The sequence below is a fragment of the Macadamia integrifolia genome, unplaced genomic scaffold, assembly GCF_013358625.1.
Source record: "Macadamia integrifolia cultivar HAES 741 unplaced genomic scaffold, SCU_Mint_v3 scaffold2405, whole genome shotgun sequence".
In the NCBI taxonomy this organism is placed as follows: domain Eukaryota; kingdom Viridiplantae; phylum Streptophyta; class Magnoliopsida; order Proteales; family Proteaceae; genus Macadamia; species Macadamia integrifolia.
Genome location: NW_024868693.1, coordinates 34,431 through 52,609, shown reverse-complemented (window position 1 = coordinate 52,609; position 18,179 = coordinate 34,431). Strand labels below are relative to the sequence as shown.

The following is an 18,179-nucleotide window of genomic DNA, read 5'->3' as shown; positions in this document are numbered from 1 at the left end:
GAATTGGGTAACTCAATCTACGTTTTCCTAATCAGATTGGTTTCTATATTGGACATTATCATGAAATGTAATTTCCTGATATTGTCTGAACGCCTAACCAACTATGGTAACCTAGCTTCTCTTGTATATCTTATCCAATGGTAATGAGAATAATGTAATGCAAAAATAGAAATTCTTGCTATGGTTTTTCTGTAAAGGGAAATAACAGAAGGGTTGCTATTTTATACTCTAATGTTCTACGAGAAAAAAAAAAAAAAAATCAAATGATGAATCTTTCTTTCTTCTTCTTTCTTTTCTTTTTTTTTTTTTTTTTTTTTTTTTTTTTAATTTCAGGAATCTATTGACCATTACATAGTAGACCCACATAGTGGTCAAGCACAGATCCATGAAGGAGTCAACAGGGTTCAAGGCCACACTTCTTGAAAAACAAAAAAATTGATGCAAATCAAACACCAATGCACTTGAGAGGAGTTAATCAAGCGACCAACCCTCAAACAGGTACTCCATTGCTGTTGGGTTACAAGTAGATGCAATAATAATCATAACAAAATAGTGTCCATAGCATTATTCGTGAAGAGGTGGTCCCTTGGTTTAATGGTCAATTCAGTGCCCATATGTGCCAATGCTAAAAACTTACCATTTCGATTCTTTTAGTTTTACCATCATCTCCTGAGATTGAATTCCTATTGAAGCCAGACAATTCATAACAAAGCAGTTGAGAAAGGATGAAAATATTCAGAGAAATTGATTTTCCAAATGAACTGAAGACAAACATAACCTTGTGATCCAGATCATAAAGCCAATCAGCTAAAAAAAGAAGATGCCAAATACTCTTTTGCCTTTATTAGTAAGTTCACAGATAAGGATTTAAATTTACCAAATAAATAAAGATTTAAAAGCCTTAGTTGGATAGAAATGGTTTGTAGTTCATTTATTAATGATTTAAGGGTCTTAAAGGCAGCTTCATAGTATATTATTAACGAAAAGTTTACTACATTAATTAGTGGGCCATGATCTTAAGATATTAACTTATGAATTTGATGTTGATTTGCAATGTTCGTTCAAATTAATTAAATAAAGCATCACCATCTCTCATTACTGTTTGCATAAAAATGATTAGGTTTGACAACCTTGTTGTCGGCAAACCATTATGGAGTCTGATACAACCAAAGCTTCCAAAGTACTCTTAAACTAATCCTACTTTTGTTGCTTAGATTTGACGTTTAAGTGGGTAGTGTCTATTTTCAGTCAAAATATTATAATTTCTGGTATATACATCATATTATTATACTATTATATAACTATATGTTTCATGGCTAATTTTTTCCTTGATTATTTTACCTTTCATTCTTATTTAATTGTTCTCTCTCATTTCTTATCATTCTTCTCATTCTTCTCATTCTTTTATATTTTTCACAAATTGTTGGCATACTTTCTATTTTTTATCTAGATTTTTTTAATTCGCTAATGTTTATTTTCAATTTTTATTTCGTTCCTTTGTCAATTAACCCTCTCCCCTTAGGTATCCTTCTCTCCTCTTTGGCACCCTCAAATCTCTCCTTAAATCTCTCATAGTTATCTCCATGACCTCTCTCTCTCTCACTTTTTTTTTTTTTTTTTTTTTTAATTTACTTACATATCTTATTAGACCACTATATGTGCTTCATTATTGGGCATAAACTTCTCTCTTTTTTGGTAAACACATAAACTTCCCACAACTCGATTCTGATATCTTTAAAAAGATATATCAAGAAATTCGATTTCTCATTAGTGGACTCTCTCTTTCTCTCTCCCTCTCTCCACATTTTATCTCAATTAAATTTGGATGAATATAACCTACTATATATATTTATATTTATTAGGAATTAATGGGAGGATGAAGAATATATCCTACCATGACTCTCCCTCTTATAATATTGATTAGGAAACTAAATCCTCACTCCAATTTTTTTGGGGTAAGAAAATCTTTGCTCCAAATTTTTTTTTTGGGTAAAAAAAATCTTTGCTCCAATTTTATCATGATATCAAAGCAATGGAGGTCTCAAATAATTTCCTTTGTCCCATCTTAGCAGTTTGGAGGATTAGGATCCTTTGTTGAGCATTGATCATCCAGATCGCATCCATATCTACCTGGGTGATCAACACGTGTCTAGGTGTCGATTCAACTGTTGTGCTTTTACCGACTAGAATAGAGGCGCCACGTTGAGAACCATTGGATCAACGCTTGGACACATGTCGATTGCCCAGGTAGCTATGGCCCGACCTGGTGATTAACGGGGAGGAGCCGAATCTTTTGTATAGCCTATTTTTATTTCTTAACCATTCCCTCCAATGCCAAGCACAATTAAGCGACCAAAACAATAATGGATCTTCCCTCCTCTTCGTCACTAACATTTTCTTTCTTCTGTATTGGTACCTACTTTCAGGTTTTTTGTACATCTTTAAATCTCTTCTTAAATCTCTCCATAATTCTCTCTCTCTCTCTCTTCTTTTTCCTAATCCTAATTCTAATATCTTTAAAAGAGATAAAGAAATTCGATTTCTCATTAGAAGGTTATCTCTCACTCTCTCTCTCTCTCTCTGTTTTTTTTTTTTTTGGTAAAACTCTCCATGTTTTGTCTCAAAATTATATTGAATGAATATATCCTATATATATATATATATATATTCTTATTTATTAGGAGTTAATGGGAGGATGAAGAATATATCCTCCACGTTAATTGAAAATCTCCCCTCTTCCCCATCTCTCCCTCGTCAACTCTCTCTCCCACATCTCCTCCTTATTCTCTCATAATTCTAAATCGATGAGTTATATAATTCCTTCAACCGGGCAAAGACTCAAGCTCATGTGATGGACTGGGGGTCTTGCAATTGGAATTCGTTTCACTTGGACAAGCATTTAAGTGGTTGTGAGCACTTAGGAAATATATTTTGCTAATAATTTTTGCATCTGGGTGATTGAGTGATTTAGTTTATTTAATCTTGTGTACTTACAAGGTTTGCATGTTTTAGACTAACTTTAGCTTTTCCCTATGATATTTTAGATAGTTGATTTGATTATTGTATTCTTTTAAGTTGGTTTTACGGGAAGAGGTGAGCTTGCAAAGAGCCTTGTAAATTGAACAAACTCTGCATATTAATGCACTTAACTGAGTGATTTATATGATAGCTACGAGATTAAGTTGAAATATCCTTCTTTACCTTCCTTAATATAATAAACTTGTGACTATAAGACTTAGTTAATCCAATCTTGGATATATGTCAAGATGATATATTTTTTTCAAGTATTCATATAATTTTGAATGTCTTATCTATTTTCATGTTTCTTACATTGAGCTGCCCTTGCTTGTATAGCAATTTTTATTTAATCTATCAATAATCATCAATTCTCTCTCTCTCTCTCTCTCTCTCTCTCTCAACATAAGACCACACATGGAATTGCATGTGTATGTTTGCTATATATATCTATATATATAGCAAAAACACACGTGCAAATGCACGCATGGTGAAACATTTTTATTTAGTGTGTGTTTGTGTGGATCAAAGAAATTATGGAAATATCTCCAACCTTATGTCTGTATAAAGTTTACTCGCACTAAGAAAATTATGTTCACTTATAGCACGATCCAACACAGTAAAATTGTCTAGCAAAAGTGCTTTTCGCTAGAAAATTTTTTTTTTGTATGAATTTTTGGCTAGAAAATTATTACATGAGAATAACCATATCTTCCTCTCAAAGGTCAAAGCAACAATAAGGCATTGTATGGTAGTCAAGAGAAGAAAATCAAAGAAATGAAAATAAAAAGAATCTAGAAAAAGATGAGAAAATAAAAGAATCGAAAAGAAATGAAATGGTAAAAAAAAAAAAAAAAACTACATCTATTTGGCTACCAATAGAAGAAAAGAAAAGAAATGTTTTTTTTTTCTTTTCTTGTGTTTTAGGCAAGATTTTTTTTTTTTTGGCATCACAAGAATACTTCACCATTCAAGTGAATTTTGAAATTCAAAAAAAGAATCTTCTCCTGGTTCAGGATATTTTAAACAGAATGAAAATTTTAAACAAAGAAAATAGTACAATTTTTGTACTTTTTCTTTTCTTTTCTTCTCTTGGCTACCAAACACAGCCTAAAGCAACAGTTGAAACTGAAGAAGCCGAAAAGATTGGAAACTTGATGTTCTTTTAAATCCTCAACAAATGAATCAATTTCTGATTTTCTCAAAATTCTCTCCAAATACACCTAGTGATTTCATAAAAGGGTATCACATTCCTCATTCATTAAGATAACAATCAGATGAAGGGAAACAGGAACAACAACAGTAACAGTACATAGTTTGAGAATACATGCAAGATTACACCTTCTGCAATATCGGGTAAATCTTTAGCTTTGAGCAATATTCTGCCTAGCAGTAAGGCCCAATTACAATATATCGATATCTCATTTGAAATACAAGCCTCTTCGATGTCTAAATGGTTTGTTTATTGTGTATACAACCTAAAGGTCGAAGGTTCAAGGCTTATTCTTGAACAAAAAAAAATAATCATTTGAAGTGTCTACATCCCATATCAACCAATTGAGCTAGAGTCCCTCCCTTCCTATTAGGACAATTGGCAAATCTGGAGCATAATTTTTCAGCTCAGGGATCCACTGGGTATGAAAAATATATATAGACTCACATGGCCAAAGGATATCACTTAGTATAGAATGGAAAAGGGGAATTACCTTCTTGGAGATATTCTTGGAGCTAACTTTGCTGATAAGAGAGAATGACAATAGAAACACATCAACACTTCTATAACTTAAGAGATCTTAGTCTATTGTAATCTTCTTGCCATGCAATACATCCAAAACTATTAATTGGGCATCCAATTTCCTTTACATGACTATTTCAGCCCTCGAAATTTGGCAAACAGAGAAATGGCTTTTTAACAGTATAGATTCCGGCCTTGATTCCCTACACTTAAAGACCAACGGAGGGCTGAAGTCTTGCATAATCTCGATCATAGGACTGCCGTTGTATAAACTGTTTTTTGGGATATTTCCATTTAATCCATAATAATAACAGCAGAGGGAAACCCCACAATTAAAGTCAACTTCACCAAGAATTTAATATCACCATCACCTAGAATCATTCTGATGGAAACCCTACAATTTTAAATTCAATTTCACCAAGAATTAAATATTACCATCACCTAGAATTTGCATGAAATGAAAATTTTCATCACTTCTTCCACATTTTACCTGCTACAGGATATGATATTGTATTATTTCTGCAATACAATACATGATAATCTATTTCAAGAGTAAAAGGGGCCATGTTGAGTCTCGCTCATTTTCATTTGTTCCCTGCCAATCAATAATTCTAAATTCTAAAAAAATAATCTTAAAAAAATAACGAATTACCAAGTTCTTCAGGTTTGGGGATAAACAAAGGAAAAAAAAATCTTTAACAGTAAAAATGCAAATGATACATTATGATAATTACTTCAAGGCTGATGACTGTGACTCAAAATCTGAGTAATGCAAAATCATTTGGAAGTATGTTGACGGCTAGAAAGGATGGCACATAATATGATTCCTATAAATTGCATAGACATAATATGATTCCAACAAATTGCATATTTATCCACAATAATATAATTTGTTATGTACTAAAGGAACTTCTACCCGAATCAATCCATAGCATTAGCACGAATTAATTTAAGAAATGAAGAAATCTTATACAATGAAATCAAAAAGATAGATCCAAGTCATAAGAGAAGGCAAAGATACAATACAAGAGTTGGGATGAACAATAACAATGGAGTCAAAGGGCGAGAAGAACGAATGGTGTTGGTTGCAGTGGAGTAGGCCATGGGTACTATATGTTGTTGGTTGGTTTGCTGCGATGATACCTTCTGTTTGATTACTAATTCAATTGAAAAAATAAAATTTCAGAAACTAAAAATAAGGCAAGAAAGAGAAAAACGGATCTTGCCTAAACTTGCCATGAGTAGAGAAATAGGAAGAAGTTACCAGGGATTCATAGACTTCAGTAGGGACTTGTGGCCGTAAGATCGATTGCTAGGGCTTTGAGGATGTGTGCAGTGGCATCTGTCAAGTCCAGCAGAGGTCCTTGTCTGCCTCGTCCACAAAGTCCTTCAGCATTGGCCAAAGGGATGCAAGCGGCTTTGTTGTGGTCTTGGAGGTGGATCAAGTTGAGAGCAACAATTGAGAGACCAGGAGTTCTCTCCATCACAAAGAGACTTTTGCTTGAATAATAAGGCCTTGAGTATGTGATCTTGAATGATTTTGAGTTCAGTAAAAAGGATGAATGTGGAGTGTACTGATCTCGTCCAACACGTAATAGGAAATCCAAAAATATATAATATGTGATTTGGTGGTTGTGTATTTCCAGCAAATTGTACGAGAGTGAGGGAATTTTAGGAAAGAATTTATTATTGTTAGGAGTGTGAGCCATAAGGGAGAGGAAGAGTTTCAGTAGAAAAAGGTTAATGGGAGGGAAAGACGGGATCATAAAAGGTTCTTTTATATATTAAAAATAAAAGTATTGTTAGTTTTATAAAGAAGGTTTACTAGCAATTTCAGCTTAAAAAGAGAAATGGGAGGGAAAGGAGGAAGAAAGTGTGAATGAAAAAAAAGAAAAGAAGATAGATGGAAGATGGAGACGTGTAAGAGTGGGAGGGAGAGAAAGCAATTTCAAATTAAAAAGAGAAGTGGTAGAGAGAGAGATGGATGAATATGTACAAGAGTTTGAGTGGAAAAAAAGATAGATGGTGGAGGGAGACGTGTGAGAGTAAAATGGAGAGAGAGTTTTAGTAAAAATGGATGATGAAATTAATATATGATAAGAAAAAAAAAAAGAAGAAGAAAGGACAAAATTGTCATGCGAAAGATTTGCCACTTCGTGTTTTTATATAGTAGTATGATATATGTGAGGAACAAAGAACTTTGTCTGAGAGTGTGGGGGGTACGCCCAGATAGAGGGGGAGCAAAATGATTGTCCCACCCCCATGAAAGGCAAAAATGCCCACAATATTTATGCTTCTAGGTGTGCTATTGTCACACCTTGCCCCAAATATGGCTAAGGTATGTGGTATTGAGGCTACCAATACTCAGGATCACAGACACAATGTAATAACCAAACCAACCACTTGAGATCATCTATCAAAATCAGAGTGCACATATAAAATTCATAGGAAGCATATACGTGGCAATCAAACTATAATGATAATTATAATTACATGCCCAATAAATTAAAATCCACAGGTTACAATAATAATAAATAAATCTTACAACCCATTGATAACAAAATAAAAGGATAAATAGAAGGGATATCCATCCAGCTACAATGCGTCTCTTAGACACAGCCAAACAACCGTACTGATCTTTTGTCCATCTCAGCTCTGATTCCGCCATCTAAAAGGATATATCAATGAGGGGTGAGCTATATAGTCCAGTAAGGGGTGAGTATGCAAGCACACACAACATCATGACACGAACACACTCTCTTAGTAATATTATAGATGCACAACCACATGATCCATTTAATTATAATTATTCATTCTAATTACTGTCTCAAATACGTATAGGTATAAATGCTATAAGCAACGTAGGTGGCATCCCCTTCCTAGTATGTCGGGCCTTAGAGATGCAAGCTAGCTGCAAGCAAGAGTCATCCAATCCTGGAAAGAACCTCAGTCCCCCAGCTAACCCCTGACAGTCATGGTCCTGGAATCTCACACTGTTATCGGTCTCCCATGTTGTCCGATAGTCATGTGTACAATACATCGTACCATGTTGTGTCCTCTCAATATTCAGTACGTCGTATCTAGGCGTAGTAGTCTTCTGCGACCTACCACCAAGTGGGATTAACTAATACCTTACCCCTATTGACAAGGGGTTATAGCACTGGGATGTGATCCTAACTATATGCATCTACATGCATCCATAGCATCCATAGCATCACACATACATCTGTGGTCATACCTATAAGACTGACCTCTAATCCCACAGTATTGGAAAGAACCTTAGCCACACTGTGCTTTAGACCGGTAACATTATATCTATTACCGCACAACTATCATACTATACATCCATAAAACCTTGATCACATCCAAGCTGATAATATCATGCAACAGTTGAAATATAAGATTTTGTATAAAGTAATCCATAACACAGTAATCACCACATTCCACATGGCACACATCACTGAAAATATCAAAATACTCCATAAATAAGTCAAACACCCACTCATGTGATTCCCAAATTTGGTGTTCTTTTGCTAAATCCCTGATCACGCGTATCCTCACTGGGTACATTTAAGGTTCCTAAGTAACTAATTCACATTAAGTAAAGTTTTATTTTTAATAATCATTCAATAATCTTACTTCCATGATCTCTGTTGAATTTCCATACTGGAATCCACATTCAGCTAATAAGGAGCACACTGACCTTAGGTTAATATTCCCTCAGTTGACCAAGCTAGTATACAGTCTGGCTTCCAATGTCTGTACAGGTCATTTACCCAACCTACATGATCAATATGTCCGTTCCCGAACCATTTGAATAGACCCATAGATATTAGGTCTCTAATTACCTAACTGGACTTACTTGTACTGTCCTTGGCTCATAAATGCACTTGGATGGGGTTTTCAAGCGTAGGTAGGTTAAATATTGACATTTCAAAAATAACCCCCTTTCTGGTATTTTTTTCCCCTATTTTAGTCATAATTCATGCCTTTGTATCATACAATCATTACTACAAAAGTCGGGTTACATACTCAAAGTCCACAGGTTATCGAGCATCAACATTGCCCCAACATCACTATTCTGTCAGGGAAAAACTAGCTAGCCGGTTCCCCTAGCAGAATAGGCTATTTTCAGCCTAATACCCTGCCTTCTCTTGGGCAGAGTTCTGTCGGGCAACTCCTACACCTGAATTACATCCTACACATAATATTTTAAAATTTTTACACCTTATGACCCAATTTCCAATTTCAATATTGGTCTCTGGGATATTTTATTGGGTCAATTGGCGTAGTTCACCCAATTTGCTCCCTGGGTGTACTGACTAAATTTTTTGTCTGTCCCTGGTCATAGATAAGATCATATGGGGGTCAATCCCACCACCAATTACTATTAATTGGGTTCAATTAAGAAAAGCCCTATGGTTTAGGGTTTCTGGGTCAACCCTGCAGTCAATTGGGGCTCAGTTAGGGCTCAAGAATTGGGGCTTTTGCTGTGGAGGGCTATACTAAGTTTCCACAAGTAAATTGCCACCCCTAATTTCATTTATTGACCTAACCTACCCCTGGCCGATTCCTATTCTGGCTAAAATCACATGAATAGGTTGGGTTGTTTACCTTCCTGGGGTTCTTGAGGTGTGCAGGTATATCCAATAGGAGCTATCCAACTCCAAATCCATCTCCAGCTGTGGCAGCACCCTCTAGCAGCTTCCTTTTACCACTAGAAGCATATATGAAGGGCAAGAACAGTAGCAACAGTAGCAGCAAAGAGGGGCAGCAGTAGTAGGGAGAGCAGTATCTCTCTCTCTCTTCTTCTTCTTCCTTCTCCTTTCCTTCCCTTCTCCTTCTTTTCTTCTTTCTTCTCCCTCTTTGTTTTCTGCATATGAAAGCATCAAAAGGAAGGCAGTAGACCTCTGCCCCTTCTATAAAAACCTAAAACAGACCTTAGGGTCTATTTGGCAAAGCACTTTTAAGAAAAACACATTTTTCATAATTGTTTAAAATTGAATAACTAATGATAGGGTTATTGGTTGGATATACAGTTTGATGCATTAAAACTCTTTAACATACCCCTACACATGGTAGAAATGGGTGGAATTACCCCGTAAAATGGTGGGGCCCACAGTTCAAAAATCTCATTTCTGGGCATTCTGCCATTGAAACTGGCTGGCACATTAGTCAGATGGCAATCTGCCGGTTGCCCTAATTTTGGATTCATAGTCGTCCTAACCTCTATTTAGGGTAGGCCACCATATGTGGGACCTTCCTCACACCCTTAGGCCATTTCACCCTTCTTACGTGGCCCTCTTCTTTGCATGTTTCTTCCCTATTCAACTCTATGGTTGTATCCATGGGGTCCACACTCCACAATTTAGCATTCCCTTTCTCAGTCCAGTTCCATCTCTGGGACTAAGTGGTTTCAAAATTTAGGATGTTATAGCTATCCCAATGGCCTCCATGTTGGTGTAAGAGCCACACTCCTGGATAGAGAAATCTTTAGTGGTTCTTTAGCTAGGAGTGCGGCCAATGCTAGCATAGTATTAGCGTATGGTATTGGAACGAGTATTAGCCAGTTCAAAACTCGATATAGTATTGGATGACTCGTATCGGGCAAAAATACCCTTGATTTTCCTTAAAAAAATGTATTTTTTGAATTTTTTTACCACTAGTTCATACCATTCAATCAATACAGTATTAGCTAGATATTGAGATTGGATATATGCCAAACCGATACAGATCACCCAATACGGATGATTTGATACTGATACTTAGAACCATGTGTGCTATTGTTCCCTGTGTATATCCCTCTTCTTCCCAAATCATGGGACTTAGATGTATTTTCACATGAGAGAGAGAGAGAGAGAGAGAGAGAGAGAGAGAGAGCATTGGTCATGTGGCCGCCACACCTAGAGATAGGGGTGTGCACAATTACCACCCCACCCACTATGAAATAAAATCCTTTTGATGCCCTTACACAAGTTCTCATTGGCCCCCAAGTTGGTGTAGGGGCCACGTGACTAGGCAAAGATCACTTTCCATAATTATAGGATTATCAACTAGTACTCTTACTGGTTTCCTTATATAGTCACCAGGATCATTTTTATGATGTTAGTGGCTATGGATGTCACTTTTCCCTTTTTTCTTTTTTTCCTAATGAAGATATCAAAGGTTGTATTTGGGTTTGTTGCGGCCAAAAATGGTCTTATTGTCACACCCTGCCTAAATTTAGGCCAAGGTATACGGCACTATATTCTCAACCCAGTCAGCCTAACCTTCTAGGATCACAGATGCAATACCTTAATTTCACAAATGCCACAAAGGCCACAACTAAAATTAGAGTACGCTAATTAAATCATACAATAATACCATTGGCGATGCACTAAGGTGATAAATTATAGATATACCAGATTCATTTGTAAATAACCCATATGTGTAATATTTGCATCTTACATATTTCATTAGTAAATACATCAAAAGAAATAACTGAAATAGTAGTGAAATCCATCAGCAACCTAGTGTCTTATAGAAACAAGCCTCACAACCATCATCGAAGTCCAATCCTACCTCAGCATCGATTCCACCATCTAAAAAGAGTAATCAACGAGGGGTGAGCTACACAAGCCCAATGAAGGGTGTACATGCAAGCACATGCAAACAAATGATGCAATGCATGCTCAAACAAATTAGACGATGCGCGTGATCCAGTTTTAGCACATAATACCTAGCAAAAAATTACTAAGTCCAATATAGGGTCTAAGTGCAACTGCAACATAGGTGGTATCCTTGATCCTAGAAAACCCTTCGGTCACCCCGCAAACCCATAATGAGTAACAACAACCTATAGCCATGGTCCCAGAAAACCTATCGGTCAACCGAGCTGTAGAACAGTCATAGTCCTAGAAATCCCCTCGTTCACCAGTGCTGTGGGGTAGCCACAATCTTGGAAAACCCATCGGTCACCCATGGTGCGTCACAAACATACCATCCCCTGGGATTAGCCAGTACCCAACCCTAGTGGTAAGGGGTGTAGCACTAGAGTCTGTGAATCCTAATCTTATGCATTCTACATGCATCAATCACATCCATAGCATCAAATCACACATCAATGGCCATCATTGTAATACCAACCTCTAAAGGTACTGGAGATCCCTCAGCTACACTGTGTCTTAGACGGTCGATGTTACAATCATTACCACTCATCTATAACTACATATCCTCTGACCTCTAGGACCACAATACCGGAATGCACCTCACCCACACCGTGCCCTAGACCGTCAATACCATAGTCACAATTATAGACCTCATCCACAGAACCACAATAACTTACCTCACTTACCTCTGCAGTCCTGAAACCATTCCATAGCCTCATCATTCCATATTCACAGGTTAGTAACAATAATAACAGAAGAGCAGCAATTTAATTAAATCACAATCATATATTAACATCATGTAAAAAATCAATGTCATAATTCACACACATGTATGGTTCACGCAAAATAGAAAAGATTGCAGAAACACTCCGTAAAATAAGGTGAAACACCGACTCACCTCAAAACCCAAATCACAATGTACGATAGGATCTCCCACAATCAATCGCGTGTCCTCGCCCAATAAGTTTTAGGTTCCTAAACCAATGTGTATCATTTTGTTAAATATTTATACACTTAATGTGACTACATTCAGATTCACTGCTAAACCCAAAATAATTCCTACAGTCCCATATATTACCCAATTAAAGTCTCTAAAAAGCCCTCAAACTACCCCTACTCATAGGGTTAAATTTAGGTAAATAGGTAGGGGACACATAACCCACAAGCGGCAGGGCATAGTTCAACCAAAATAGGGGCTTATTGGGCTTAAAACACCCCAACTGGTGGGTCTCGACCGGATGGCCGCTTGTCCAACCGGCGGGTTGGTTTTAGCAGTGATTTCTGCACTCCTAGAGGCTGTTCTGCTGATTCCCTTAACTTGGGCTGCTCATGGCCGATGGTTAATGTGCATGGAAGCATGGGGAAGGTTCCTTAATGCCTATAGGGTCATTATTTAGTCCCCAAAACCACCAATTGCAGTAATTAAAAAATGTATAGCAGTACACTATCCCATTCTTACAAAAATTCAGAATTAAACCCAAATTGGGTAAATTAAAGGGTTGATTCCATTTTCCCCCAACATTCTTCATTCAATCTTGTAAATTGCATGGAATACAGTAATTATAACTCAATTCCCTTCCAATTAAGTCCAATAATAGGTTGCAGGGAAGATATTAAATCAGTAAATCTTATTTCCCCAAATTTGAAATCAATTAAAATTCTGCCCACACTTTTTCTATAGAAGTTTACCATATACTACCTTGCTTCAGTCCCAATTTGCATAAATTCCAAAGGAATACCAAAATCCATTTATTTTTAGGGATGGACTTCATGCAAATTGGGTCCCAAACTAAAATTGGGGATTCACTTACTGGGTTCCAAATTCAGCTCATAGGGACTCAATTGCAATTCCTACGACAATGAAATCCTAAACCCTAGCTGCTTACTGCTACTAACCTACACCAAATCATCAAATTAGTAGGGTAGCAACCTTACCTGAGGTGCAGTAGCCCCACTTCAGCCCTCCTTCCTTCTCTTTTCTTTCTTTTGCTGCTATTCACCGAATTTTGCAGCAGCAAAATGAGGTGAACAGTGGTGATGTACCCTTCTTAAGTTCAGCCTTTTTGGTCCTTAGGGCCCATTTGTCTGGACTACTTAAAATTGAAAAAATTGTTTCTCAAAAGTACTTTTAAAATATAAAACTGATTAAAGCTCAATTCCCATTAATGGACCCCACCAAATACTAACCTATTAGGTTGGGTTTGGTTAGCATTACGACCTCTACATGTTGGGTAAGTATGAGGCTTAGGGGTGTAGGCATGTGAGCCCAACACAAGAAAACATATCTTTCCTTCATTCTATCAGCCCAACTAGCTGGCCGGTTGGCAATAAGGTAACCTGCCAGTTGGCACATTTCTGCACCATTTGCTATCTTAACTTCTAGGTCCTTGAGTCCATCCATTATAGGACTGGTCCCACTCCTATTTTGGCCATTTTACACCTCTTCCTAACTAGAGGATCGCCAAACTTCCCTCTCTTCCGTTGTATAAGTGAATCCACCATAGCAAGGCAGCCTATCTCCTATGCCAGCTTGGTCCTGGCACTGAGCTCAGCCGCTTCCAGTTTAGCGTGTTACAATTTCCCCCTCTTTATAAAAATTTCATCCTTGAAATTTGTAGGATTGTTCATCATTGAGAATCAGTCTCGTGCACTTCAATACCACTCTTAGGCACTGTGTTGCAACATCGAATTACCACTCAGTGTTGTTAACATGACCATATGCCTTAATAGTACTGACTAATCTTAGCAACACAGATTAACACACCCATTGGCCATACTGTACTTCTTACTTTTCTACATCAACCCTGTTATATCTCCACACATACAATTATTATTTCTATCTTGCCAATGTATCTTTACCAGGGTACTCGGATTTGATCTCTGTAAGGATTAATAGAGTCAATAATTTCATACTAGTTCTGTATTAGTTGATCCATAATTTTCACACTCTTCACTCTATGGGAATCATACTTGTGGATTCCATTTCCATATGATTTCTCCCAAGTCAAACTATTAATCATATTACAATATATCTCCCTTCGATTTATTTTTATTTTAAAGCTTCCATCAAATACCCAAGATAATGTTCCATCACCTACTTGGCTTCACAGTTTTTGGCTTCCGACTTCACTTCATTGTACATATTCACATACTTAGTATATTACTTATTTCTCTTATGAAATCAACTTCCATACCTCTATTCACATAGCTTGACCTCGCATTACATTCAAACTTGCTAAGTATTATCATTATTCCACCAATGTCTTATTATACACAGTTTACTCTAATTTAAAATTTAAATATTCACAATTCTAGATATCATGTTTTGACTTCCATATTCTTTCTTTACATACTCAAACATATATTAACTAATCATAAAATCCAAATCCTGAATGGCCCATAATGTTTCCTCACATTCTTACTTCATAATTTTTTTTTTTAACTCTTACAACTTGATCTTAGGTCTACTCATTTGGATATGTTATCATTCTCACTGTTCCATGTTCCCGATTCTAACCTTGTCATGCCGATCCTAGCAATGTCGGATTTATTTGGTGGCATAACATTTTAAGTATCAGCTTCCCGATACCATTCTCACTTCTTTATAAGGATTACATTCTTAGTACTTCATCTGCCTTTTCGGTACTTACAGCCAAGGTCTCCGTTGAATACCACTTCTGATTTATGGTAACTGCAGATGAACTCATCTTGCATGCCCATTTTCACGACTCAAGGGCAGTCGGTGAAGCGAAGGGTCGTGTCTGGAGTCATTGTATGATATTATTTATCCTGGTACTGAAACCACACTATTCTTTTTCCAAAATTTTACATGCATGGTGCAGCTTTTATATTTAGGCCATTACAACGTCTAGGTATGATTCATAACCCTTGCCTAACATCTCCTTTTATCTAGGATGCTGACATCACCCACCCTTTTTTTTCTTTCTTCCCTTTACCTTCTTAGGTAGCATGTCTGCACATCGCACATGAGCTCTGTAGGCGGGTAGCCACTCCATGTCCAACACAATCATCAAACTCCTTCATATCTAACTTGCTCAATCCAGTTATCAAGTCCCGTCCATGTATGTCGATGGAACATGGTAACTCATATCCCCACTAATAGGATACCAACTATTAGCTTGTGTACCGGATTTTTAACTTTATGCATTTTAGCATCAGACAATAATGATACAACAAAGTGGTGCATCAAATTCCAATAATGCATATGAGAGTGTCAAATAAGTGAGATGCACCAGGTATTTAACAATGCATATGAAAATTACATCCATATTAACACATACCTATGACTACCTCAGATGTAGTCTTGGTCTCTTCCACTATTATTAGCGAATGTGCCTTCTTGCATTCTGATACCTTGTTGCATTTGAACTGGTGGACTAGCTGTTGATGTTGAGGGTTCCACATATGAGTCTACTAACTTCTTTTGTGGACACAATCTAGCTATATGCCCAAATTGATCACATATATAGCACTGCTTCGTCCATATGCATGATCTAGCCTTATGTCCAAGTTGTTTATTTGTAGAGCGCCACTTCTAGTGTGGACCTACTTGTTGAGTACTAATGCTACTAGCCTAGGCTGTTGTGATGCTTGGCCAACTTCTGGTATACTAGATTGTAGTGTGATAAGAATAATGTAGAGTGCTTCAACTGCTCTGGTGCAACCTCTGCCAATAGATGGTGTGTCTGCTCTCCTTGCTTCCTAAGCATGGAAATTCTCTCTTTGCTTTTCTTCTACAGACTTGGCTGTTTGAACCACTTCTCCATATGTCTGAAGGTGATATGGAATTAGCAGTGTTCAAATACTAGCCCTCAAACCCTTCTCAAACAAGGCCTTGGCTATGTCAGTCTTCATGTGTTCTGGTGCAAAGTAATATAGAGCTTCAAACTATTGTTGGTACTCAAGGACAAATTTTGGCCCTTGTGTCAAAGCCATAAAATTTGCCTCCTTCCTGTCTCTGACACTTTTAGGGAAGTAGTTCCCAAAGAAAGCTTCAACAAACTGATCCCAAGTTGGGTTGGGATGAGTGGTCAACAATATAGGCCTTGTGGCCTTCCACTAAGCGTGTACTTCATCCTCCAGTTGATAACTGGCACATTGAATCTTTTGTTCATCTATGCACCCCAACACTGTAAAAGCCTTCTCGACACCTTCTAATCATTTGGCTTGTGCCAACGGGTCTTGGCTCACCACTAGAGTAAGAGGCCTATACTTTTGGAAATTTTTCATTAACATGGAGTTATCTGCCCACATTGATACAACTGGTTGTGTGTCTGATGTATGCTGCCCAAGTGGTGTCACTAGTACTAGCTGAGATGACTGACCATTATGTAACACCCTAATTTAACATTTATATCTTACCTATGGACAAGCAAGAGTATAAGATAGAGAGGCCAATACTGGCTTGGTTGGCAGTAGGGGAATGCCAAGATGAGAGAAGTGACTCCACATGTATCGGTTCAGCCTGCCAACAATGCTAGAGAAACCAACAAGAAGTGTGGGCATTCAGGTAAAGTATAACTTATAAAAAGTTAGGTATGTAAGAAGCGTAATAGACATTGGGAAGTAAAATGGCCAAACCGGTGGGTACCAATTGGCCAATTTATTTTCCTTGCAGAAAGTAAAATTCTGGGTCTTATGTATGTGTTGAGGGTCCCACCTCTCTGCCCTACAAAGATCCCAATTTGCCTTTGGTAACGAAGTTTATATTTAGACTTCTTGATGGTATTACATATTAATATATATATATATATATATATAAATACATATATGCTTAGGACTCCACCAAACAGCTTTTAAGCCTAATTCGGAGGAGGGGGGCTATAAAGGATTAGGGAAACACCGAACTCACCCTTTGAATGGTTAATTTCCATTAACAGCAAGGAGAAGAAAAGAGAAAGACGGAAGAGAAGGAGAAAAGAGAAAGAAAGAGAAGAGGAAGAAGGAAGGAATTGTACCATCTGAGACTAACCTTGGATCAATTGTGCCCATAGGTAAGTACTGTATTTCACTAGAATTAGAATATGTGTTAGGGTGTGAAGTAGGGTTTTGGTTTTTTCGAGTTAAGAAGTTACAAAGTGAGCTAGGGTTTCACTAATTCTACTGGAAAGGTGAAACTTGAGCTAGGAGTAGAGATGAGCTGATAAAACATGATTGAAGACCCATACATATATGCTGTTTATTGTATATAAATGTTAGAACAGAGTAGGAATGAAAGAATTCCATGAATTCTTATTGAAATCTCTAAAGAATATTGTTGTACATTGAGTTGAGCTGAATTCTTACCCAAGGAGGTTGCCAAGGGGTGAACTCAACTCAAAGCAGTGGTTGAAATCATGGTATATGACCTGATTTCACCCTGCAGCAGCCTGTGAAGTCCAGAGTAGGAAGAAGAATCAAATTCTGCAGAGTTTGGGGGAACCAGTGGAACACGATTGACCAGTCGATTGTCACCACTGTATCCCCCCGATTAAGGTGGCAGATGCTAGTTAGGCTACAACACAGCTCTGAAACCCTTTGAATGTATTGGGAAATTAAAATACACATAATTTAGGACTGTATGACTTATAACGAATTGGGTTCAATGATTGTAATCCCTGATCCCGAGGATTTTAAGTTTGAATGGGATCTTTCTACTCAGACAAGGATCTGTTAAAATGGGTTAAGAATAAGAATAGCCCACTTAAAACAAGTTAGTAGTTGGGTTTTGTTATATATCTAATTATTCAAATATTTCATGAAATAGGAAATTTAAACTACAG

The 18,179-nt window shown here is 37.1% G+C and overlaps 1 long non-coding RNA gene across 1 annotated transcript; it reads right to left on the bottom strand.

Annotated features, from left to right (window-relative positions):
• Positions 1–7,137: 7,137 nt before the first annotated feature.
• Positions 7,138–9,613, bottom strand: LOC122066460. The gene is made up of 2 exons (XR_006136362.1): positions 9,365–9,613; positions 7,138–7,418 (listed from the first exon to the last, which is right to left on the bottom strand). It is a non-coding gene; the product is annotated as an uncharacterized LOC122066460 (long non-coding RNA).
• Between the last annotated feature and the right edge of the window lie 8,566 nt (positions 9,614–18,179).